We start from the raw sequence: 27110 nt of genomic DNA on the forward strand, positions 1-27110 counted from the left end.
GACACTACTGAAAAGAAGACAAATAATCTGAAACGTATTATGAAACATTAGTCCTAATTATATAGATTTGAACTGTTAACACCTATAAATATGCAAAGCAGTGAGGCTAGTTTAAATTCTAGACTAAATAGAATAAATTCTGAAGATAGAGGAGTTTCATTCGGGGAGATGGGAATGAGATTTGAAATAAAGTACTAAAGTTTCAATTAAATGGCTTCATGTGTTGGCAAAATAATAATTCCTGTTCTTTACGCAGATTGAAGTTTTGTCAGCCACATCAGACAAAAGAAGTAACTATCCTGTTCATGTTGCAGCAGTTCCTCTAGTGGAAGTGTTGAGCTAAACCTTACTCCAGCCTCTGCTGTAAATAAGCAGAGGCATTGTATGGAAATTTAAAATTTAATTTTTTTCCACATTTAAAATGTGGAAATTTAAATCTTTGAGCATTCAGAGTTTCATTAAAACCAGACAGTTGGTTCAAGTAATATGAAGATGGATGGATGGACATCAAGCAGTGAGATTATATATGCCATGTTTTTGTAGGAAGTAGAACTAAAACCAGTAAATTCAGGCTTGCATGAATGAGACATGAAGAATTCTTTTAAATTAGAGTGTCTGATTAATAATATACCTTAATGTTTCTGTCATAGAACAGAGGAGTCATATCTACAGGCATTATTCTAGATGTAATCTCATTGATGTTAGAAACAGAAAACCTGTAATTTTCCTAGTCCATAAAGATGGCTCTGAGGATGAATGTATTTTCCCAAATTGCATAGTTCTGGTGGATCTATATCATGTTGAAAATACGTCTCTGGGTATATCTATTAATGCCCTGCTGATTGCATCGCTATTTCTGCCTCTTATGTGTTTTGTTTTTTGGTTTTTTTTCTTTCTTAGTCCATAGCTGAGTTTAACATAATAGTTTTCCAAGGCATATAAACTCATATTTATTTCAGACCGAATCTCATTTTAGTGTTGCTCACAGCCATTGAAAAAGAAATAATCTGATTTTTTAGCATATGAAGTAGAACTAACATGGGTTAAAATGTTAGCTGGAACTGGATATAACATATGTTGTTTTATTAAAAGGCAGTTATAAAATCTATTCCATTCCTCCGATACAATACTATTCAAGTCTGTCTTGGGTTCAGGGGAGTTTCTAGGACACAAAGTAGTTGTGCCACCCTTGTGGTAAAGGGGATGTTAATATGTAAAGACAAATAGCAGACAATAAATAAGTAAATTATGAGATAACTTACTATGTTGTTTTGATGAGAAGGAATGTTAGATGTGCTCTCTCAAGTGGAAAAAACTTTTTAAACACAGTATTTCTTGTGGAAATAAAAGAAGGTTTCAGCCTCTTCAATGTTCTTTATTAATTATATAGAATATATAATTATTTGCAGACAGAGGGAGGATCTTGATGTACCTCTCCAGTGCATTTTGTATACCCCACATGCTTTTGGATAACTGGCAGCTGTAGCTGCCTCTCAGCCTCTACATACATACAGGATATATTCATCGTGGGAAGCATGGGAATTAAGGATTCTCTCTTCCTTCACTTTCACTATAACACATTTATGTTGGAGATATTTTTTATATTTTCTTAGGAAATTTAAATGTACTTAGAAGTTTTTTTCTTAAAGACTGATTTTACTGTGCAATCACATTTTCATGTTAACAAAAATGCCACATGAAATCCAAAGATACCCTCCACCCACCCAGCCCTGGCTTTTGTCCTGTGTTTCTACAGTCCAACACTGCAAAATTTTCCAGAGAAGGAGAAACTTGAGTCTCACCTTTTCAACTTTTTGACTTCCTTTGTTCCTATAGAAGAAAAGAATTTTATTTAATAGGTATGATACACTGGAGAAGTACTTATCCTGTACTTCTAAGGGTGTCAAAACAAACAAAAACAAAACAGTGTTTCATGCTCATATCAACTGCATTACAAGATCTCATAAGAGCACTGAGGAAAGAAATTTACTCTATGTGAAATTATATAACGTATAAAAGTGCTGTAAGCCACATGAAGTGATTCTAAATGTTTTAAATTTTATTTTTTAAGAGAAGACTTATATTCTGGTTCCTGGCTTTCTTCTTACTTTGACCTCTTAACAGGGTGAGTTCACATAATGAAGCAATAGTGACTGCTCACAGTTCCTAGCAGAAAAAAAACTTGTGATTCCCCAAATTTTACATGTTTTATCATGTATTTTTATGAGATTTTGTTTTTTAATCCGTCATGCATTATTCATTATGTCTCATGTACTATTTATCATTATCTTATTAAAATTTTCCGTCAGCATATTAGAAAGCAGAAACAATAAATAAAAAATTCATATGGGAATCAGAATTCATATCTGACTTATTAATGAATAATGAAGGAGGCATTCTAAAAATCACCAGTGCCTGTTAAAGAACATTCATAAGATTATTGCCTTTCTTCTCTGAAAATCTCCCTTTCATCAAACCAAAATTAGGGTTTAACTAATCTGATAACTAGAAAGGAAGGATATCTCTAATAGATACTTTAAACATTGTGCAGAATATAAATAATGTAATACTACACTGCATTATTCATAAAACCATATTAAAAGTTCTGAAATTATTCTTGGAATTATATGACTTATTTTAAGTGATGGCCTGTCCCTTCCAGACTTCCACATTAACCTATCTCATACCCCTTCAGGGGCAATATAACTTATATATAGTTCATTATTTGTACAGAACATTCCTTAGATTTACTTGTTTATTAATCATACCATTTGATAAGGGCAAAAGAAATGTAATTAGTTCAATACCTCATGCATACATGCCAATACTTCCTGCAACTACATAATAAAAAATATTACTTGAAAAATATTCCTAACCTAGAATTTAAACTGCTTACCAAATAGTCAATTAAATGCCACATCTTTACACTGAGAAAGCAGAAATAATAAAACTCTCTCATATGAAAAATCTTTCTTTGAAAACTTTAACCATATTTTCCACTTTTAAAAAATAAAAGCAAGATGAGTACTTGAAGTCAGATGTGCAGGAGGCAACTATCAACTCAAGATAAAACTTCATCTCACATAGGTAACCTCAGGAACTGAATACCTGAAACACTGGCCAGGAAATGGGTTTCCTAAGTGGGTTTGTTTTGAATGCATTGGAGTATCTCTTTGCAGTATATAAACCTATGGAGTGGCTGAAAAGATTTGGAGTAAAGTTCACGCTTGTTAGAGATGCTCAGACAGATCACCTGGGTACTCAAACCATCTCTGTGCAAATCTGACAATCTATCTACATGGAACACATTGAAACCAAGCCTGTGGTTTGCTTCTCTTCATTTTACAGTCATATCTGTAGTAGTTGCATCTGTATTTACAGCCAATAAAACAATGGTTAGTGACACAAATATTTCCAGGAAAGAAAATAAGAACTTTCTTGGAAATCATGTTGCAACTCTCTTAAAAATTTACCAACATAGGCAAAGATAGCATGTCAACTGAAAATATAATATTGGCTGCATCTGCTTGGAGATCTGCTGTAGTAAGAGTGAACCTACCTCTTATATACCATAAAGAATTACCACAGAGAACTACTGTGTCTTTTTTTGATCCAAGCAGCTGTTGCAGTCAAAAGATAGGGCTTCCAACTGGGTGGAAATGGCTAACGAGCAGATATATGACCTCTCAAAACATATGCCAGGAGAGCCTCTGTTCTAGGCTTTCCATTCCTAGTGTAGTGTTATCATAATATCACCGAATCTTTGCCACTGACATTAAAAGAGGGTTATGGCAGGTGAAAATGTGGATATGTATCTAAGCAGAAATTCGATGTATTAATGTTCAGGAACAACACAAAGTAATTTGGAGAGACGATGATGTTTCTGTAGAAGATGTGTAACTACCCCTTGCTAATTCATTTTAACATCACCAATTTAGATTTTCCCACAGCTGTTTGATGGCTACAGCTCTACACAAACTCATTTTCTTTGTTCATATTTTCACAGTGAGCAAAACATGGATGGGTATTTGCAGAGGAGCTGGAAAAAGGGTATACATTTAAAAATCTATTAGCTTCCTATGCAAAGTTGGTCAATTAATTTGATGAATGCTTTTTCCTGTCTGAGAGTACAGACATTTTCCTGGTTAGAAATTTTCAGTAAAAACCTGCATATCATTATGATACCATTAAATCAAATGAGATAACAACAGTAAAAGCACTATTTATTTACATTATGAATATCATAATAAAGAAAGTAGCTCTACTGCAAACAATTTTGAAACATTCTGTGCATGTTTTAAAGTTTTATAGGGATACATTTTTCCTTATAGAGCGGTTTGAAGAAAAACAGGCACTTAGTTTAATTAAAATCACACCTCCTTACTACTTGTTAAGAATTAGAGACATTGTGAAATGCCTTTACTACATTACTTCATAATGTCTGACATAAATTATTTTTCATTAAAATGTTGAAAATTAGTACCTGGAATATTCATGTACAACCCTATGCAACCTATTGAGCCAGAGCTGAAATTTCTCATTTTTTAAAAAAATTATCTTTTATTTTTTAAAATTTCATTTACCCTTTAGATTAATTAAAACTGCATTTCAGAAATGTGACAAAAAAAAAAAAAAACCCCAAAAAAAACCAAAAAAAAAAAACCAAACCAAAACAGTAGCAGACTATGAATAAAAAAAAATAAATATATTATAACAGAGATCTAGTCCTTAAGTTCTTAGGAAGTCAACTTGCATTTGAGCATTTTTTTAAACATGAGTTTTAAGGTTGTATCAGTTTTTTGTTGTAAACATCCTACTTGTCACCCATTCACATCTTTAGAAAAAAAAAAAAGTGAAATAAAACAATATCAGTTATAGGATCTAAATATCACAGCTGGGAAAATGGATTACAACAAAACAGGAGGTGTAACTAGTGTCTTTTCTGAATTCAGAACAAGAGGGTCTTCTCCTGTATATGGCACCTAAGAAGCACACAAGTTGTCTAATTGCTGTTGTGAACCCAGTCATCTGAACACTGTCATTTTTTATTCCTCCCTGATCTTTTACAGTAACACCTGTTGAAGCTCTAAACAGAAATGTCCTTGTAATCTGGAGCTGCTATGCAATTTAGCAAACCTTAAAAAGAACTGTACTTCACAGAGTTATAGATTAAAAGTGGAGATGAGTGGAAATTGCAGAGATTCATCTGAGACACAGAAAAAATTTCTCTAAAAGTAATGAATCTGAAGAGCTTAATTTCAAACTATATTAAGAGAGAAAAATAAAAATAGTCATCAACCTCTCCAGTGTCTTATTCATCCTTCAGTGATTCAAACACAGAGCTTCACTTTTCTAAGCTCTGCTGATGCTTTTTTGTGGGGGTGATGTATCTGTTTTGACATCTACTTAATGATAATGTTATACTTTTACTAGGGGTTAAATATAAAAGCAAAAAATGCAAAATATTTTCTGTATCTTTGGATTATCTTCAATGTTCTTTTTCATTACCATAATAGAAAAATTTACATAGAAAGTGATCAGGCAAACAGGAAATTTGCCATTATCACAAACTTCCCAGAATTCTTACTGAAGGCTAAAATTCTCTATGAGCAGCTGCTTATTACTAGTAATTTTGAATATATATGATCCTATAAGCATAGTAGTAGAGAAATGAGAGAGGAAGAATCAGCTCTTCCATGCCAGTTAGGCACTGAAATGTGTTTCAGAGTCCTGAAAACTTAAAATTCAGACATAATATGGCTGCTGCACTATGTGTACATTCCACTGTGGCACACAGCAATCACACGCACTTCTCTCTCATCTCATATTTTCTCTACTTTCCCTAATCCAGTACCATTTACTCTGATGTGCTTGAGCATAATCCAAGATCCAGTAAACTTTGTATAAGTCTATATCCCTGCCCAGTGTGAGGTTGTTGTTCTAAATACGTCTAACAGTAATTATAAGTAAAGTTTGTTGATAATAACTCTGGTGCTTAGTGCAAGATAATAGCAATGAAAGAAGAAGATTCATATCCTTAATTATTTTCTAAATAATTTTAATATTACTTGCAGGAAGCTTTTAAAAATCATTAAAACATGGTTTTGTTAATTCAGCATATAATTTTCAGCAAATGATTTTATTTCCCTTTTGACTATTAAGATTATGAACAATGCAGTAATTGTTATAAACCTTGTAGCCTTTTTCTTTCTTTTGTATGTTTGGTGTGTTCTTGTTTGTTTTTTTGTTGTTTGTTTGTTTTTCACTTTTAGATATCTGGAGACTCATGAAGTATTTTTACAGTTCATTAAAATATGTAACATTTTGACATTCATTTATCACCAAGAAACAAGATCAGGAAAAATGAAACATCATTAACCATCTAGATTTACTTAGAAAATTGTCCAAAGGCAGAGAAAAGGGAAATACGAACAGAGACTTTTCTTTCCCATCTTCCCTTTTTGAGGGAGATTAATCATCTAGCTCAGATGGAGGAGAGAGAATAGTTCACAATACTTCATTTTGGAAATTCTCCTTTCCTCTTACAGTATTGGTTAACTGATGGCAGACTTAAAATGTTGAGGGTGTTTTTGCAACACTTCAGAGGTGGCATTTAGAAATATCACATTGATATAACTCAGCAGTGAGTTAAATATATTTATGAATTTTTCAAAGCATACACATTCCTTTACAGGGTCCCAGGTTTGCAGAATATCAATATATCCCATGTAAAATGATTCCACCCAGTGACAAATCCTCTCTGCCTGTGTTAGCAGAACAGATCCACAAAGACAGGGCCATGACATCAGGAACACAAATCCATTTGTGACCTGGATGGTAATCTGCTCCAGACTCTGGATCTTTCAGGCACAAAGCATTGACCCTTTGTGACTTGGCTTCCTCCTTAAGCTCAAGTTGGGACTGAAATGTTTTTGGAAGCATTGCATCATACACCTTAACCTTTAACAGTTAGTGAGATGGAATGTAAGCCACATACTTAGGGAACCAATAAATTTTCATTGTACAGGGAATAACTCAAAGTCTTGGAAATTTCAGAGTCATATAAGGCATGACTTTGCAAATAGTCTGGCACTTTTTGTAGTTTTGTTCATACAGTTCTACCAACTGCACACATAAACACTGATACACTTGTTACATTTGTTTTGGAAAAGGTGAAATGAAAATTCAGGAACAGAGGCAGAATCAAATCCACCTATCTGAAATAAATTTTGGCAATTTTTCCCCAGGAAAGGTGATTTGTATTTGTATGTGACCTTGGGTGCCAGCAGATATCCACCGATGAATTAATGTGCTTCAAAAACACTTTCAGTTTTTAAAAAAAAAAGCTGTTCTGGAAAATCAGAGATTTTGGAAACAACAGCTATAGTTCTCAGAGGAATGGCAGGATGAGGAAGCTCTGCAGGTATCATCAATACAGTTTCCATTACATAAAACAGATATACCAATATTTCTATGGCAACATCTCTTTGCTAATGTAGTAACATGACAAAATAAATGTGGTAAGACATAGTTACACTGAGTTAGATTCTTACATCTGACTCATACATAGCTGTTCTTTTTGTGTTTTTTGGTGTAGTATGATCTAGGTTCCCTGTTGGGGTATGCTTGTTCCTGAACTGAGATACAAGGGAAGTAAAGCTCCTGAAAGTGTGGAATTTTCTGCCAGATCCCAATCTGAAGAGTAGGGAGGTGGAGAGCTCAAGACTTTTCATACATTATAGAAACATGCTTATCTTTTACCCTCAAAGGAAAATTTAATTGGAAAGTCTATTCCTGACCCAACAGCCAGCTGGTGTGTGAACACAGGAGGAAATCGATGCCTTCCTCCCACTGTGTCCTCTCTGGCACTATGGTCACCATGAGCTATGTGGGATGACATCTGCTCCTGGGGCCTCTCAGTGACAGTCAGATCAAATCCAAGTTTGCAGGGATCCATGGTAATTTTTCCCTCTTCAGCAGCCTATTTTCTTTTCCTACAATCAGCTGTGGAAATATATACTTAAGTGGTGTCAATCCTGGTCTGTAATACCAGAAGAATGCAACATTTTAAATTTAGAAAGCAAACAGCTGGGATGCTTCAATGCCACATTAGCCTGAGGACTTCTTTTACGCCAGTAGACAGTTAAACCTATGTTTTAGGAGGCAGCTGCTTATCCTGTACTATATTAAACAATTTTCTCTTGTGCTTGCATTTCTAATTAAAATGTGGTGATTGTGGTTAAGACTAAGTAAAGTAACATCTTTCCTTGATAACGCAACATCCTTTTTGGAACCATAAATGTATATACAACGTGAACCTGTTCTCTGTTATTTTGATAGACTTCATTAGCAATCTTCTTCAGTCTCCCTGTCACCAAGTTACTGAGACGATAAAGGTGGTTTGGTAAATTGGCTTGACTGCTGATCTTGATCACTGTTGTATCTCTGGTGGAGAGTCCAGCCAGCAGCCAGCAACTAGTGACATCCATCACAAAGATCAGTACTGAGCCTGACGTGGTTCAATATCTTCATTAAAGACATAGGTGATGGGATGGTGAACATTCTTAACAAGTTTGCAGAAGATACCAAAGTGCATCAGTGGAGTACAATGAGCTGGCTGGAGGACAGGGCTGCTTCTTAGGCTAAAAAACAGGCTGACATAAGCCTCATGGAGTTCAACAAAACCAAATGGAAAGTCTTGTAAATCTTGCAAGTCTTGCATCCTGGGCTTTGTTAATGAGGATGGACCTAGCAGGTGTGGAAGAGTGATCTTTCACCACTATTTGGCAGTTAGATTTGACCTGGAGTGTTGTGTTCAGTCTAGGCAACCTCAGTACAACCAAGCTGTTAGGAGGCTGGACCACAGGACATGTGAGGAGAGGCTAGGACAGATGATGTTTCTGACCAGGGGATACAGGGAAGGAGGAGCCAGACCACGAGGGAGGTTAAAGACTTGGAACAAGTTACACAAAGATGCTGTGGAATCTTGATCCTTGGAGGTGTCTGAGACTTGACTGAAACCAAGAGATTATTCTGATCATTAATTATTCTGAGAATAAAATGCCTTTGCTCTGGTTTCAGCATTCATACGTAGTTGTATAAAGATAATGACCTTTCTGACTTCTTGAATTTGTATGAATTATACTGCAGTTAGAATGCTTACAAAGAAAAACTACAGATCTTTAAAGTGAAAGTCCCCCATTTAGAAGGAAGAGGAGAGATGCTAAGCATATATGCCTCCTCTGTAAATGCGGTCTGATGTGCTGGTTCCCTGAGACATGTATGTAAATGGTCTCACTAAGTTAGTGTGACATATCTGTGGAACTCATGTTTTCCTTCTTAAAAATACAGCTATTAATAACTGCTTATGAAAATTGTATTTAGAATAGAAAAATAAAAATATTTTCAAAGCTACTGGGAAACCCTTGTGCAAGGAAAAGGTACAGATAACAAATGCTTCCAGTGTTGGCAGAGGGAGCTCTATTATATGCAGCAATAGGCTTATCTTGCCTGTTTCATCCTGTGGCATTTCAATAATTTGCTACCAGGAAAGCTTTACTATGCATCTCTTCTCCCAGACATGTTCATAGTACCCAGAAAAGTAAATATTCAGTCTACTGACTCTGGTATTTTGGAATATGGGTTTTTAGACATCCCCATAGCAGAAGGAGGGAGATAACAAAAGGTGGTATTTCCATACCTATCTTTTTTCCTCACTTGATCACAGCACAATACAAAACCATTAATAGAAATACAAAAAAGTACTTTCAACATGAGAGGATTGCCATTGATACAACTCAGCTCATAGTTTAGAGTTGCATAGCCAAAGACATTTTCAACAATTGTGTTGCAAATATTCCAGATATGCAGCAAAAAAGAAGGAATCATAGCATAGAATAATATCCCACTGAATAGATCTTTGTTTGTATTCATTTAGTTATCACTTCTCCTGATAGTGTAATGAAAACCTAGTAACTATAATGTGAATTCTGAGAGTGTATCTGGAAAAGTCCTTATTCATTTTTTAATATAATTTAACTAAACATTGGAAAAAGAGAAATAACAGAACAGTATAAAATATCAGAGGTAGAATACAGTGATATTGGACCATAATTTTTCTCTACAGAATATTCATAGTGAGGCTCCTCACTCAGTAAGTGCTGCCTTTTAAAAGGGACTTATCCATCCTTCTGAAGCTGAACAGATTTTGTGTTGTGCAGACTGAAATGTTTCATAACTATATGCTAATTACATTCTTAGGTGTTTACTTGATATATAAACACAATGTAAAAAACACTTGAAATGGGCAGATAATGAAGTAGTCCATAAAATCACGTTTAAATGTTAACTCCACATACCAGTGAATTTAATAACAAAAAGAAATACATCTGGATGAGTCTAATACTGAATAACCCTTTCACATCACAGTTCAGCATATTTTTTCCCTTTTGAAAAAAACCGAACTAAATAGAAAATCTATGTAAAATTGGATTATAAATCCTACATAGACCAATTACAAAGCACAGAACAGCACATGATAACAATATATGGGATAAGCTATTATCACATAATATAATAATAATATAATAATAATATAATTATGTAATAATATAATAGTATATAACATATAATAATAATAATAATAATATAAGCTATTATCACATTTCACGTATTTCAGATGAATCCTATCTTTTAAGTATTTTATAAATCTACATTTTACTCTAAAAATGTACTGTCAGCTCTAGAATTGTTCAAGTTTTTATTATAAAGATATACTAGCCAGTTTGTTTCTTTGTGATTTTTTCATTGTTGTTGTTTTGTCTGTTTTGGGTTTTTTTTTAACTCTTTGACTTGTCATCACTGCAATGTTTCACAAAGTTGGTTTTGAGAAAATTAAGGGTCTAAGGCCACTTCAAGCAACATGACATACCTGAAATAAAAATACTAAGTTTCATCTCAAAACATTTCCATATGGTCTCAAGTAATTTTGAACATGCCTCCTTATATCTTCTGCTTTCATTTAATCTTTCTTAAATGTATGTAACTGATATTAAACACTTGGTTTCAAATGAGCTCTAACCTCTTTTGTGTACAGTGACACTAATACTTTTCTATCTCTGTAGAAGGAGCTTTTTTTTGGTACATTCTTTGCTTTTTTTTGAGTTACAAAACATTGCCACTTGCAGAAAGATGACTCTTCATTCCAAACAGATAAGGCCCAGTTTGCAGAAAAATATTTTGGGTCTGATTCCCAAATGTATGAAATTGCACTTTATAAAACTGCCATTTCTATTGATCCAAATCCAACCCTGTACATCATTCATCTCTTTCTGGGCAATATTCAGAGCTATATGTCCTTTGAATGTTCCATAATTTTGTGCTAGTAAATTCTATTAATATACTCATATTTTGGATAAAGAAGCTGATAAAATTTTTGACTAAGATACCAGGTTTCCAAGATCAGTCTTTAAGATATTCACAAAAACAGCATCTCTTTATACTAATGCCTCAATTTTTAAAGCTCTCCATTACCAAATTTCCTTTTGTTTGGCCTGGTAGTTTCACCTAACTCCCTTTTGTCTAGCTTAATATGCTATTTTTTTTCACGTGTTTATTAAACATTTGACTGTAATTCACAGAGATGAAACTTGTTAAACTGGTCTGACATTAATTATACTACATTATCTATAATATAATAATGATCTCATGTTAATTATATAGTATTTAATTATATTTATTAACTGTGACTTATATGTCATTATATTATATTTCATATACTGTATGCTATTTCCTTTTAAGAAAAATTACAGGCTTTCTCTCATTTCTGATATTCAGGAATAGTTAATATTTATTCCATCCCATTCTTGCATGAATACATTGCTTTGATATTCTTTGGTCTGATTATACCCTTCTTTCCCAAAGAGTTGTTAAAAATACTCATTACCAGAACTACAATTTCAGATTTTTTTTTTTTTTAGAATAAAATTAATATTATCAGGTCTTCTCAGTCCTCAAGGGGTCATGCTTTTTCCTTAGCTGTGATTATTTCAGTTTTTCTCTTCTTCTTGACCTTGTCAGTCTTGGTTTTGTGTCACAATGGATAGGTCTGAGATGAAGATTTAGCTAAATTGGGGGCAGTGCTAATACTAGCTTTAGTCTTATTTTTTTCTGTAGCAACTGGCATAGTCTTCCTTTGTTCTGTTACCTTTAACTGAAAATCTCTAATGATGTTTTTAAATTCCTGCTGCTCATCTAATTCAAGTGAACCTCAAGAATTCTCAGTCTGACTCAACATCTATTGACTTTTAAGGAATAATTTTCTTTGTAATCAGCAAAGACTTTCACAGTCCTTGAAATCAGCTGCTATCACCACTTTCCCATTTGTTAAGCTGGAATAAGGAAGATCTATATCGATTTTTTTGTTACATGTCACATTTAAAAAAAAACAAACTATGTATATAGGAAGTAAATAAAAATCAAACAGGTTTTAGTGCACAATGCAGTGGTCTGTCAGTACTTGTTTGGCATGTAGGTGAATTTGGCATTTCAAACAAGTGCATTATTACTATTGGCATAAAGAATCCCAAACATTTGCTTGTGTACAGCAATTTTAAAACCATGTTTCTGACTTAAACAACCAAACAGTTTAAGAGATTGTTTTCACTATACAGAAATTGTTTGTTGCTGGCAGAATTTTTCTGTACACATTTCTTTATAGGAAAATATCTTTTTCTGTATGTTTTCATTATGTAAGAATGAGCTGTCCTTCACTCCTTTCCACCACATACACAAAGCTAAGATTTATTTTGCGGAAGAATTAACATGTGGAGCTTCTTTTGTCTATTAAGAAAAGGGTTCTGCTCAGGGCCACCTGTGGCTAAGTTTTGGCCTGCAGTTTGTAAAGCAGTGGTCAGGAAATCAGCATCACAGAGTCAAGCTAGCTGGATAAATAAAATATGAATTGTACTTTGCAAACAATTTTTAACACCACAAATGAGAAAGTAATGAAACAGCAGGATCAAAGCTTTTTTCTATCAGCACACAACAGTTCATCTTCCTTCCTTTGGCCCAGTAGTAGCACTGCTGAGTAACTGATTAAATTACTGCCCTACTATGTGTACTTAAGACAAATTAGCTATGAAAATCCCAGAAAAGTGGAACATTATCTAGTGTCTAAGAAGTGGATCTGGTTACCTAAGTCCTTGACCTACCATATTTAGCTCAAGACTTTTCTTGTTTTTAAATTCACTATAGAGAATTTTTTCGTAATGTGTTCACATCTGTTAGCTCCAGTTTCTAATTTCACATCTAATTTTTGTCAATATAAATGTTAAGATTATCATTATCTTCATTTACATCATGTTGCTAATGTAGAGCTATGGATTAAAAAACCCACCAGTGATAGCTGAGGAAACTGAAAGCTAGCAAGCCACTCAAAACATAGACATCATCTTCCATTAAAGAAAGGTCTAATTAAAGCTGATGGATCATCAGAACTGATCTCTTTGCTGTTTTTTTCTTTTTCTTTCAATTTTAAAAGCATAAGATAACTGCTGTCTAATATGAAAGAAAAGAAAATGGCTGTCTGGTATACGCCTAACACAGACATGGTTTATTTCCAACAGGAATGTCCAGGAGTAGCCTAAAATTAAGAAAATATTAAGAACAAATTTTTGCACATTAAAAGCATGTGCAAATAATAATACAAATGCTGAACTGAGTTAATGAAAACCCTACTCCTGTATATGCAAAATATTGGTATGAGGTGCAGTGTATTAACTCTAATTAAAAAGGCAATCGTCTCTTTACCTGCTATATTATAAAATAGAAGGTGATGAAGAGAAAGAAGAAGGCTGATATCTGTTGTAGTGTCTTTTGGGCTCAGTTCAGAAGCTACATTGCTTAGTGCATCCTCTGCTGCTCACCTCTGCTTTCCACAGGGACATTATTATGCACCTTGGATCTGCATGCTGAAAAGCAGCCTGTGTTTATGCCTTGTCATGCATCAATAACAGGTATTTGGAGGCTAGTGGACAGTTCTGGGGAAGTTAATTTCTTGCTTGCTTATCCTGTAAGCATATGTAGCAAACCTCCTAGCCAGCAGCACTGCAATCTGTTCCACAGCAATTGTGTTCAGGTAATGGGTAGTTAGGAAGATAATGCCAATTTTGTAAGTCTATTTGGAAGAATCCTGAGGCCATTAAGAAAGTTTATGCAGTATAGCTCTTACTCACCCTCATCAGAACCAGTCACAAGAGGAAGCTCAGAATGACTTGCCTCTAAATGGTACACATTTTACAATTCTCTGAATATTAATGTGATTCAAATTTAAGAAAACTGTGGAATAAATTGTAAAATATCCTTACCAGACCAAATTAAAACTCTTGTAATTATTTGGAATTTTTCTTTTCCATGTTGTAGATTACTTTCACTAGATAGTAGGTTAATATTAAGAATAGGAATAATATAATTGCTCTTCATAATTAAGTTATGAGTCAATCATTCCCTTAAAGGACAGGAAACAAATTACTGCATTGCTAAAAGCTCCTTTGGTATGCCTATGGAATTCATGCAGGGAGTCTGGTTGTAGTGTTTATCCATCCCCTAGCTCTCCCTCTCAGTCTTTTTTTTTTTTTTTTTTCTTTCACTCTTGGAGAGAAATGTCATCATCAACTCTGTTTATCAGTGTGCCAGCGAGCACAGTAAGTGCCAAATGTGCTACACCTGCTGTGTGTGCACAGGAGAACCCTGGTGAGTATCAGCTTTCCCCTGATGCTGGAAGAAAACAGCTGTCCCTCCTGACAGAGAATTCAGATGGTACTAACTTCCCCTACTTGCTGTCTCCCACAGTGCCAAAACACTGTGGAAGCTGTAAAAAGTAGGAAAAGGACTGATATCTTTGACTACAGGTAGTATTGCTTTTATATTTGCTTTTGTCCGTTTTGTTTGGTTTTACAGGGAAAGCAGAAGCTGAGAAAGTATGGAGAGGCTGGGAGACAAAATTATAATGTTATACTGTATTGTGCTATGATTACAGCTGATTGTATCAAAAGATATAAAAAAATAAACTTCATTATTAAGCTTGTTTTTGTTAATGTAGTAATTAGTAGACCTATTTTGAAAAATATCAGTTGAAAGAGGGGATTATAGTGGACTAAAACAGTTTTTTCAAACTTTTCAGAAGTATCTGAAAAAGTTGTTTTTTAAGGGACTGTAATATGTACATGCTCCCCGGAAGACTGTGTTTTCCACAAATTAAGGGCATTAAACCAAAAAGTATTCCAGCAAGCCTTGTTGTATGAAAAAAGAAGTTCATAAAAGATCTCTGTTATGTTTCACTGTACCAGATTGGTTTTTGGTTTTGGTTACTGTACTGCCTTTTATTTATTTTTAGTTCTAGCTAAAGAGAATCAGTATAATTAATGGCAGAGTGCTTGAAGTTTTCTGTGGCCCCATATATTTCCAAGTTCATCCTTCCCCAAAGTACTCCATATTAGGTTCGTAGGACCACATGCAAACACAGACACATGCATCCATATGTTTCTATGTAGATTTGTAATGGTTTCTGTTTGTTCTTTAAGTTTCTTTTAATTTTCTAAGTATAGAGTATGTTAAAACTATGAATGAAGGGATTGGTGAAAGTTCCTTTGAAGTGAAGTGAGTAAATAATATTATTAGATATTATTAGAATAATATTATTAGAATATTAGAATATTAGAATATTAGAATATTAGAATATTAGAATATTAGAATATTAGAATAATATTATTAGAAATATTAGAGAGGGAGGATAGAGTTAAATACAAAGGAGGATAGAGGATTGTTCTATAAACTTTCTAGATTCACATGAATATTGCTATCAAAAACAGAAGCCAGGTTTCCACAAACCATCTCCTTGATAGTGTCTAGTGGGAGTAATTTTCCTTTGAAAATGCAATTATTTTCACTTACAAGGCAGACATGTCACTATCTAAAACACCTACCTGTAGTCCGTAGTCTCATTTGCATGTGCTACTTCTAAGGAAAGATGAACTTTAAGGTAGATTCTTCAATCATGTTTGAAGTCTGGAAGTTTGATAGCAGTTATAATCACTAACTTATAGATAAACCTACACAGTTAAGGAAAATACAGTTGTAGTGTCTAGTACAAAGCCTCTCCTCAGAAAAATATTTAAGTTAAACCAAATTGAACATTCAGTATTCTTAATCTTTTGTGATCTTCCTGAGAGTTTCTGCTGCTTACAAACCTCTTCCAAATTTGTCTCACTGTACCACTCAAGCTTTCATAAAGAAAAAAAAAAAAAAAAAGTTTCTAATATTGTTTAGAACTGATTTTCTATTCTCTGAATTGATGGGGTTTTCTTCTGGTCTTTAATCCTTTAAAAGAATACATATTGAGGGGTTAATCCAATACATAATCTCAACAATCAACTGGAATAAAGAGCTAAACATTGTCTCTTTGGTTACCTGCAGGCTAAATTCACTGTCATACAACACTGCGTATAAAAACAATATTTCATACACTGTCTATTGGTTAATGCAATAGCTTGTCTCTTCAATCAGGTTGTAATATGAAGCATTTGAAAGTCTTAAAATTGAAACATTGAAGAAAATCCTCTTAATAGTAAGGAGCTCTTGCCACTCTGCTAAGTCTTAAACTGTATGCTCAGCCGCAACATGAAAACCTGTCAGAATAGCACCTCAGGCAGTAAAAGACAATGTATCAGACACCTGCTTATGTGTTCCAATGACTCCTGGAATAAAAATCTCAGCCTGTGTAACAGATGGGAAGAAAACAAAACAACAAAAGACCCAGGAAAACTGGAGCTTGCCTTAACCTCTTTTCATTAATAAATAACAGTTCTCTATTTCTTGGCCTGTCCTCTTCTAATGGCTGTCAAAAATTTTTGCCTTGCATGACATTAAGAAAAACCAAAAAAACCCAAACTTCTTGTCACCTCAATAATGCATATATACCTGCAGAGGCCAAACAGACTTCCTTTACTATCAGAAAATTAATATGAGATATTCCTTGTTTAGAGACTAAGAGAGCTTTGAAGACTTATATAGGAACTGTTCAGAGTCTGTAGTTTATATGAAGACATCTTGACTACATCATTACTGGTGAATAAAACAGTGCTAGGCAGTGAGGCTGAGCATTGGGCAACTGATTATCCACACTGGTTTATACTCTGATAGATAAAACAGAAACAACTGATGGCTCCTGGGAGCAAACGGCAGACTATGTCCAGCTGCATTATATTTGGCCTTCTGGGCTCCATATGATGCTCTTGGAACTGTAGTATATAATTATTATTTTTGTGTGTGTGCTGTTTTCATTCTAGGATTTGTAGACTTCACTCTTCTCTAAGGAGTCTCCAGCTTTTTCTCCCTGAAAGAATAGCCTTTCTATCTTATATTAATTCACTAATAATTTAAAAATACACATGTTCATTAGTTTATGATGATTATAAAGCTGCCCGGCAAAAAAGGACCTTGGTATATGGATTGGCAGTAGGCTGAATATTAGCCAGCAATGTGCCCAGGTGATCAAGAAGGCCAATGGCATTCTGGCTTGTATCAGAAATTGTGCGACCAGCAGGCCCAGGGAAGTGATCCTGCCCCTGTACTCAGCGCTGGTCAGGCCAAACCTCCAGTACTGTGTTCAGTTTTGGGCACCTCACTACAAAAAGGACATGGAGGTCTTAGAGCAAGTCTAAAGAAGGGTAACCAAGCTAACGAAAGGTTTGGAAAACATCCCTTACGAGGAGTGACTGAGGGTGCTGGGGCTTTAGAGTCTGGGGAAATGGAGGCTGAGGGGAGACCTTATCACTTTTTACAACTACCTGAAAGGAGATTGTAGCAAGAGTGGGGTTGGTCTCTTCTCATTGGTAACAGATGACAGGACAAGGGGACACACCTTTAAGTTGCATCGGTGGATATTTAGGTTGGATATCAGGAGAAACTTCTTTACAGAAAGGGTTATTAAGCACTGGACAGGCTCCCCTGGGTGGTGATTGAGTCTCCATCCCTGACTGTGTTTAAAAATCATCTTGATGTGGTACTTGGGGACATGGTTTAGTGGTGGGTCATCAGAAATAGGGTAATAGGGTTAGAATGAGGTTGGACTCGATGATCTTGAAGATCTTTTCAAGCCTGAGTAATTCTATGATTCTAGGATAAATATAAAATCGATTTGTGGAGACCTTTGTCAGAATTGAACAATTACAGCTGGAGTTTTCTATGCCACATATTTTCCCAGTGGTGACCCAGTCTGTTTCTGGAAAAGTTTTTTCTGAAATTTAGCAATATTTTCCCTGTTTGAAAATTTTTGGTGGTAATAAATTACAGAAACAAACAAGGAACTAAAGATCACTGGGCTTCTTCAAAATGAGATTAAACTAGCCATATAAGCTACATAAAGTAAAAGGTCTCTGATGGGTTACAGCTTAATAATTATATTTTAAAAAGTCCAAACTAAGATATGCTTTGTAATTATGCTCAATGTTTCATTGAAACTATAGGGAAGCTAGTGTTAGTCATAAAAAGATCCAAACATTTTAAAGACAAGCAAATGGATTTAAAAATTTGTAAATAACATTAACTTGTGCACAGAGATAAAGTGGACTATATACAGTTTCAACAATAATTCCATCCTAACGGAACTTCATCTCATAATTTGAAAATATTTATTTCTGATTTCAAATTCTGCAAAAAACTGGTTTTGAAGACTTAGTATATGAAAAATAATTATATATCCAAGAACTGTCAACATAAGTCAAGCTTTAAGATGGTTAAAGATATCAAAATCTAATAAATAGGATATGACTGCATATATGGCATTGCAAGGAGCTGCTTTACCCAAATAATACAGATCAAAATGGTTGGGAGATTTAAATGAATGGGAAACTTCATGCAAAAATATATTGTGTAATCAAGATAATTCTTTATATTCTTCCCCACAGAAATAAATATGTTTTCTGCTTGCAAATTTCTAATATAGGAAGTAGCTCATTAACATTATTACAATTTAATATTTAGCTATAATAAGAATGTATATAAGAAATAATAGAAAAAAAAATTTTCCTAACAAAAAGAACAGAGAATTATGTTGAAAGTGTAGTCTACACCAATATGAAGCATTAATGAAAGTAAAAAATTGGGACCATTTTCTTGGTTAGGACTCAAAGCTTTTTATAGTGGCTGAAAGAAATCTTTGGGAATCATTTGAGAATGATCTGGGAAACAAACTGTTTTGACAGCAGTAGAATAAACTCACACTAAGCAGTGAAAGTTTTACCAATCTCAGTATACATCCAGTGATCCAACGTCTTCCCAGGACGTTTTAAAGAAGTGACAAATTCAGTAATGTACAAAAACCATGCATAAGTTTTTGAAAATTTTTATGTGAAAAAGAACCTAGGAACTGATATTAGAACGGCTAGAAATTTGAAAACTAAAATCTAAATCTTCCATAGACTGTTGTAAAACCTTTTATGTCTATGAAGTACTGCTCTGTCAAAATTGCAAGGAGACAAAATATCATCTAATAGTGGCAGGGCACATTGATAGGTATATGAATATATACTGATAAGAGAGCAATTAACCACTGTAAGCAATGAACCTTAATATTAACAAACTCAAATAGTTACTACTAATAAGTGATAACATATTTTAAAATTATTTCAATTACTAATTTTATTTCTTTTTAATATAACTGTGTTTAACAGCAAATATTTAGTGAATCTTTTTTAAATCCAAAATTCACTATAGCACATCTTTCCTTAAAGCAGAAGTCCATCAGACTCCCATCTCTCATGGACAGGAAAGGTGTTGACTACCTGGGATAATTTGGAACTCTGTTGTCCCAAGTGCTTCTAACATATTTTCTATTTTACCAAATTTCAGACAACGTTCACAACTCTAACAATGTTCTAAATGTTTAGATTAACCTTACTTTGGATAAGTCTGTCACTAATAAAATTGAGTCACTGCAGGATGAGGTTTGATTGTGTCCCGAAAGTCCATGAGGGTACAGCAGTCACAGTTACACTGCTTTTTCAAGATGATGCTGTAGCATTGCAGACACAAACCATCTTCAGTGAAGATTTGCCCCTGGTGCAGGGAAACAGCTATTGACTGTGGCAATAAACATTTTTAGACTGTGCCTGCTAACCAGAAGGTGAAGTAGAAAACGAAAACAAGTGATACAGTGACATGGATGAAAGAACATCCATGAAGGAACACCAGTAGCCCCTGAAGTACAGTTACACTAAAGTAAAATAAATGGCAAACACAATTTACCTGGAGACCCACCTGATACCAATTTTTTTTCTTAATACACATAAAAAAAGACTAGGAAGGTTGAGACACAGTCAGCTACAGAGTAGCTGCTAAATGTCCTATGCAGTAGAAGAGTTAAAAACTGATCTGCTTAGTTAAAACTAAATGATAACACCAGGACATTAAGCTACGTATTTTTTATTATTTTATTATTTTTGATAATATATTTTTCTATTTCTATTAGAGTCTTAGCCTGAATACATGTCTGGCATAAGCCTGAATTTATTAAAGTCAGTGGAGTTCTCCTGCTAACATTGATATGAATTTGTCCTTTGATCTACATTAGCCATTTCTTCTAATGAGCATCTCTGAACTGAAGATGAAGACTCAAATCTTTGGAAAAGGAGCTTGTGACTTGAGGAAATTTTATGATATCAGCTGGTAGTATCTTGCAACGTATAGCTTGAAAGACAGTGTTTTATAAAAAATGGAAGGATGTACTACCTGAGTAATTCACATCTACCCTCAAATAGTCAGGAATGAGTGCTGTGAAAAATATAAATCATTTGACTGATAAAAATGGGTTGCAGATTTCCTCAAATTGTGGGTGTTTCTAAATAGGCATAATTATATTTGATTCTGTGTTGCAGATTTAATGAGAAAGAGCAGAATTTTAAGTGAAAATTTAATGTTGAAAGAGATATGGAAACCTGCTCGAAGCTTTGGCAAACTGCAGCATGGAAGTCCAAGTAGGGAAACTAATTTTTCTCTAAATGATAGATTGATTATAAGGTTTAAAATATTTTGAACTGGTATATGTTAGCTTTAAAGGTATATATATGTTTGATTTTCATTTTTAAGATACATGCAGGCAAATACATTCAGAAAATGTTCTTTTTTTGTATTTTTAGCTTGAATATGAATGAAAGGTTCAGGGGGTTTGTATAAATAAGTACTCCAATGGTCTTCAGTTGAAAATTCTTTGCAGTTTGCAGATAGTGTTTATACCGGTGTTGAGCTGGTTTCCATAAAATGCATCTTGTGCTTACATATGGAAGATAATTAGATCACAAATGTTAGTGATGATATAATGTAACAAAGTCTTTCCATGAACACGGAGATATCCTTTAGATGAACATGGAGAATAGCTGTTGTAAAGTTAGTTGTCCAATAAAAATCCACAACACGAAAGGCTATATGGGATGCTCTTTAACATCATCCATCTAGTCACTCGTATAACTATTAATTTTGAAAATTTGAAATTACGCCAGTGATATAGGACACATCAGGGTTAACTTTCATTCTGTGACATTTATAGAATAGTGTACTATACTGCTAATTCAACTGTACTTTTTTCTTTTGCATTTTATGTTTCAAAATCAAACAATATTACTTACTTTTTTCTGGCAGGGCATTTTAAAACGAAACATGATTTGAATAATGAGTAGCTATAATTGATTTCCTTGTTGAAAATGAGAGACAGGATCGTTCTTACCTTGCATGAAGCTACTTCTCAGAAAATCTTGGCTGGTAAAGGAAAGGAATAGATTTTATTAGATTGTTTGATAGCACACCTATCACTCTTTCTGACTGAAAGTCATTTTCATTTGCAATGAGCAATTTCAGTTACATGGTATAGTTACAGTTGAGTTCCTTTGCAAGTCCAGTGTGCAGCAGCAGTCAATGCTCTTTAAAGATATGTGCTGTAGTGGAAAAGGCAGATTTAGTAAAACAAGACATTTTTCCTCTGTGGGCTTTGTGATACATAAAAGTCTTGTCAGCTTGACATTTGCTAGTTTTGCCTTATGATTTTTCTGTATTATCCTCTTCTGTACCTATTCTATCACTATCATCCTAGTTGAATGGTTCTCACTTCAAAGTAAGGTCAGAAGAGAGATCTCAATGTTGGTGCACAGCACTGCTTTTTACCAGATAATGGGGAAATGCATCATCAAGGGAGGTGATATTTCTGTTGTGTTTTGGTTATTACAATACAAATAAGATAGTAGCCACTTTATGATCTTACTTCCAGTCACTGACTGCTCAATGTATATTTCTAAATGTCAAACACAGTCATTTGTTCTGTAGTTATAAATCCTCTTACAATTCAAGAAAAAAAAACACAAATATATTTGTAGAATCAAATGCTCAGTTATTAGTACTTGGAGAAGCCTTTAGCTTTCCCAAAGGAAACTATTTAACCTGTCAGTGCAATGAAGCAAAAAACTTATCACTAAGATTAACTCATAGAATTTGAGTTGATGGTTAGATCGTCTTGTGATTTATCAGATACCTTCATTGCAGCCATGAAATAAATTTGATAAGCAAATTCAATGTAATTAAAGAACTTATGCCAATCTGGCAACATTTTCCAGTGATGTTGCTGCAAATTCAATTTTGCAAGAGATGTTATTTGCTTACAAATAATTGCTCACAAAAATTTGCAACAAAACAGTTATCATTTTTTTGCTCATTATAAATAACCAGTTCTGGAGACATTTCACCCTGAAATGTCCAAGGACATAATTTATGTAACGTGTGGTCAAAAAGCCATCATAAGTAAAACTGCAGGCAAAAGCAGACAGTGAGGTGCTTATTCATACTCATATATGAAAGTATTTTTTATTTTCTCTTTAGATTACTTAACTAATTTTACATATTTTACATATTTGTTCTACATAGTGCAAGCAAAACATGTCACTGGAGTGTAATCTGTGTGCATATCAAACTGCTTTCCACGTTAAGAATTTGATGTGGACAAATTTGAATTGAGTTCCCACTTAGCTCTTGGGACATGTCATTTTGCAACTTTGCAGCCTGTCAAGCTCACAGGATTGGAAAAAACCACAGAGAAATAATGTGGAAAGGATAACAGAACATCAAGTATAAATATAAACACTTAAGTTTCCCAGAGGCACAAGGAGATGTGAACTTAGAAACCATCTGAGTTAATCAAATGTTAAATATAAGGAGCAGGACAGACGTCAATAAATTTTTCACCTCCGTTTAACTAAAAACGTTACACAACTTTAATGAGACATCCAAGTGAGTAGTTGACAAAACCATGGGATGTTGTAGACTAATAGGTATAAAATGCAGCAACCCATTGTAAACAAAAATACATTTTAAAAGACTGTAATGCATAAAAACTGTAGTTGCAGTTTAAAGTCACTACCCATGGTTTGAAAAATTCTAACCAGGGGCCTATGGAAAAGGACTATCTATCCCATTCTCCTTTTCATTTTTTTTTTCTCTATGCACTTCAAACTTATTCAAATTGGATACTGGAGTCAACCCTATGCGTTATTGTCCTCTATTTTATAAAAGCAGGTCCTCTCAATGGGATTTTTTTCAAGGCAAGTATTGGAAGACGCATTCCATTTTGTATAGGTTTATATATTTCACTGTGTTACTGTTATTCTTTCTCTTTAAATCTTATCTATAAGAGTAATAAGATGCAAAATTTTTTTTTCCCTTGTTAAGTATGCCCTGAAAAAATCTATTATTATGTCTAACACCACCTTGCACCCAACTTAAGGAACATTACCTGTGTGTCATATCACTTGTTTATCTCACAGATCTGCATTTACAAATAATGAAAGGCTAAATGTCTTGCCCAAGGCTGGGAAGAACTACAGACATTCAAAATTACTTTTTCAACATTTATTGTCATTACTGCAGTTTATCTTTCTGCAGGGCTATAGAGTGGAAGGTTTGTTGTATTAAACTGTCCTTCTGTTATGCACTAAAACCTGGGGTTTGCCTTTCATTGCTTCAAATAAATACATCTCAAAAAATATTTTTTTGTAAAATTCCAAAGACACTGCAAATAATATTTTCTACCATTTAAAGCACTGAAGAATATTAACCTATACTATCTTGACTTTTACACCCGTGTTTAAATGCTGTGTGTCTGGGGTACATGGACTACAACACTTCTGATTCACATTAGTAAACCTCAGCCAGTTTTTTCTCAGTGAAAAGTCTTTATATTAATATATATAGATATTATATTCCCATAAAATCAGTCCCACTTCTCCTTTAGCCTGAGCTGAGTTCTCTCACTTCTTCAGCCCATTATCACCACTGTGTTCTGGAATTATTCACTCCCAAGGCCTTCTGGACCATCTCTTCTCTCATCTTTAAGTACAAAGATGGTTATGAAGACTGTGAAGAGAGCTCAGTATCCCTCCTTCTGTAACTGCTGTGAACTGCTCTTATATAATGTGTCTTCTGTGATGATGTTCAATTTCCCAGGGAAATCTACTATTTAGAAATATTCAGGGTTAATACTTTAAGTCCAAATCTCTACAGGCATGACTCCAGATCATCTTTTGAAATTTTAATGTTTGTTTCATTTTTCACTGGAATGAAAAAAGCAAATTCCGGGGTAAACCTCTTGTGCTGTAGGAACTTCTGTGCTTGTTACTGCTACATTCTAATGGAAACTAAATTTTGTTGAGAAAATTCTGAATAACCTTACTCAGAACAGTTCACTTAGTGTAGAAACTTACTTCCCTCAGTCTGCTTCTTTGTTTTCCCATTGAACGATTTTTAATAGTTCAGGTATTTCTGCATCACAAAGAGCTAATATATGTTCAGAATTAATATTTTCCACCTTCCTTATGGATTCCTTCCATCTGAAGCACAGACACACACAAATGGTTTTTTATATTTATAAACTGAAGAGTCTAAAACTTACAGAACTTTTGAAACAAAATTTTAATGTACTCAATTTTTGCAATCTTCTTGCCCTTACTGATAATGGATCAATACCAAATCCAATAAATTATTTCATTTCTTATACAGAAAAATTTCACTTGTGAGTTTTAGTATGTAAAGAAAGAAAAATGAAAGCTCATAACTTGAGAAATGTAATTAAAAAATAACTTCTTAAGTTAACTCTTATACTGAATTGTTATTTGTGCCAATGATTTAAATCAAAAAGTGAAGGGTCAACAACATGTCTTTAAACTGACTAATTCTCTTTTAGTATTACATCAGTGAAATGTGTATTAGGAACTCATGCCCATTGTGCAAAATAGCCCTACATCACTTTTGCATGGACTTGATGTTGTTTGTTGCATGACAAGTTAGAGGCACTGAATTTTAGATGGTAGGATAGTTGCAGTTATGCAGCAGTTATGAGATTCATTCCTTTTTCTATTTTGAATTTAAAATTTGTCAAAACAAAAATCACTATTTTCACCACCACACTGAATTTTTTCACTTCTTATTCTAAACTGTGTCATTTCTAAGTGCATTTTCAGCAATTTATTCAATGTCAGTGTTACAATGCCACAGTAAACACCGTGAACTTAAATTATTGCATTTATTCACACTTATACTCCCTAGAAATTGATGAAGTAGTACATTTAAAAACCCAAATGTCTTTTTCTCAACACTTTGGGCTTTTTGTTCTTGTTATAAATTGTGAGAAGAAATCACAGCCTTCCTTATTTAGTGAACTCATGAAGAATAAAATCTCCACAAATTATTCATTGCATAATCTTTCATAGAAAGCTGTATATAACAAGACAGATGGTGTTTCCCCTGATTCAGAAAGTGTAATAAATATTATTTGTATCATATTAGCGTGACAAAAGCAAGTAGACTGAATCTGTCATAGACAAAGTACAGAGGTGCCTGATATTCTCTACTCATGTGCAAATGTCCTTTCCCCAGTGCATCTCCTGTGCATTTGAGTAAGAAATCAATGTTCTTTAATGTGAATAGCACCTGTCTGATCACAAGATGAGGGAAGACTGATGTTGTAGGAAGATCTTTCCAACAGTAAGTTTCAATTTTAGTCATGAAGAGTATTTAGAAACTATGTGTCATTGAAGAACAGTGTATAAGTAAGTAATCTTAACATTGGTAGCTGTATGTATTTTCCTGAAAAGTGAAATAAAAAAGCTCTGAGTAGTAGTGCCACGTTTCCTGTTTTGATTGAAGTTGACATAGCACATACTGATTAGCCAGCAGGAAAATCTCAAAATTGAAACTTAGAAAAGAAAAGAAACTTTTTCATCTTGAATTTCAGTAGTTTGAAATGTTTCATGAGGAAGTATCATCCTACAAAATGTCATCTTAATACAAAAGTCATAAATCACCCATATTTAGAATAGTTTGCTAGGCTACTTACCTCTGAGATGAAAACCTGGCCAGATCAGCACAGAGCTAAAAAAACAGAAGATCTGGGCAGATCATTTTTGAAACTGAAATGTTTTTGTGGGGAAATACTTCAGTTATTAATGATTCCTCACGAATGCTCCTGTCTTAGAAGTTGTCTAGTAAGCTTTACTTCAGCTTGGATGAGAAAGGCACACTTGTGTTTCCTCTGCTGTCACTCAAGGATTAATTCTTGGGTCTACACTATTCATAATTTTCCTCAGGAACCTGATAGTGCCATAAAAACCTTTCCTCATAAAAGTGCAGGAAGAGATAAATGGTTTAGAGGACTGGTCCCACTCCCAAGAGTGTTAATAAGCTGAAATCAGGAAAATGAGACATTTTCCTTTTCTCAGATGAAGATGTCTTTGTAGACTTAACATCACCTCCATGCAGGTATATTATTAGCACTTTACGGTCATGTGTTCTGGCTTGTGCCATTACTGTATTGCTGTCCCAGGAGAGGGTTCAGGACATCTGGGATAAGCATGCTTTCTTTTGAGTACTAATGACTCTAGAAAACCCTTTTAGGGCTGGGTTATGAAGAATAGTCATGTTTGTTAACCAGCAAAGAAAGTGGCTTGCTCTGAAGTCTGGACTTAGGCAAACACACAGGGAGCTAGAAGAGCTCATGAAGCCATCTGCACAACCCCACT

Source organism: Heliangelus exortis, chromosome 2 (assembly GCF_036169615.1).
Source record: "Heliangelus exortis chromosome 2, bHelExo1.hap1, whole genome shotgun sequence".
Classification (NCBI taxonomy): Eukaryota; Metazoa; Chordata; class Aves; order Apodiformes; family Trochilidae; genus Heliangelus; species Heliangelus exortis.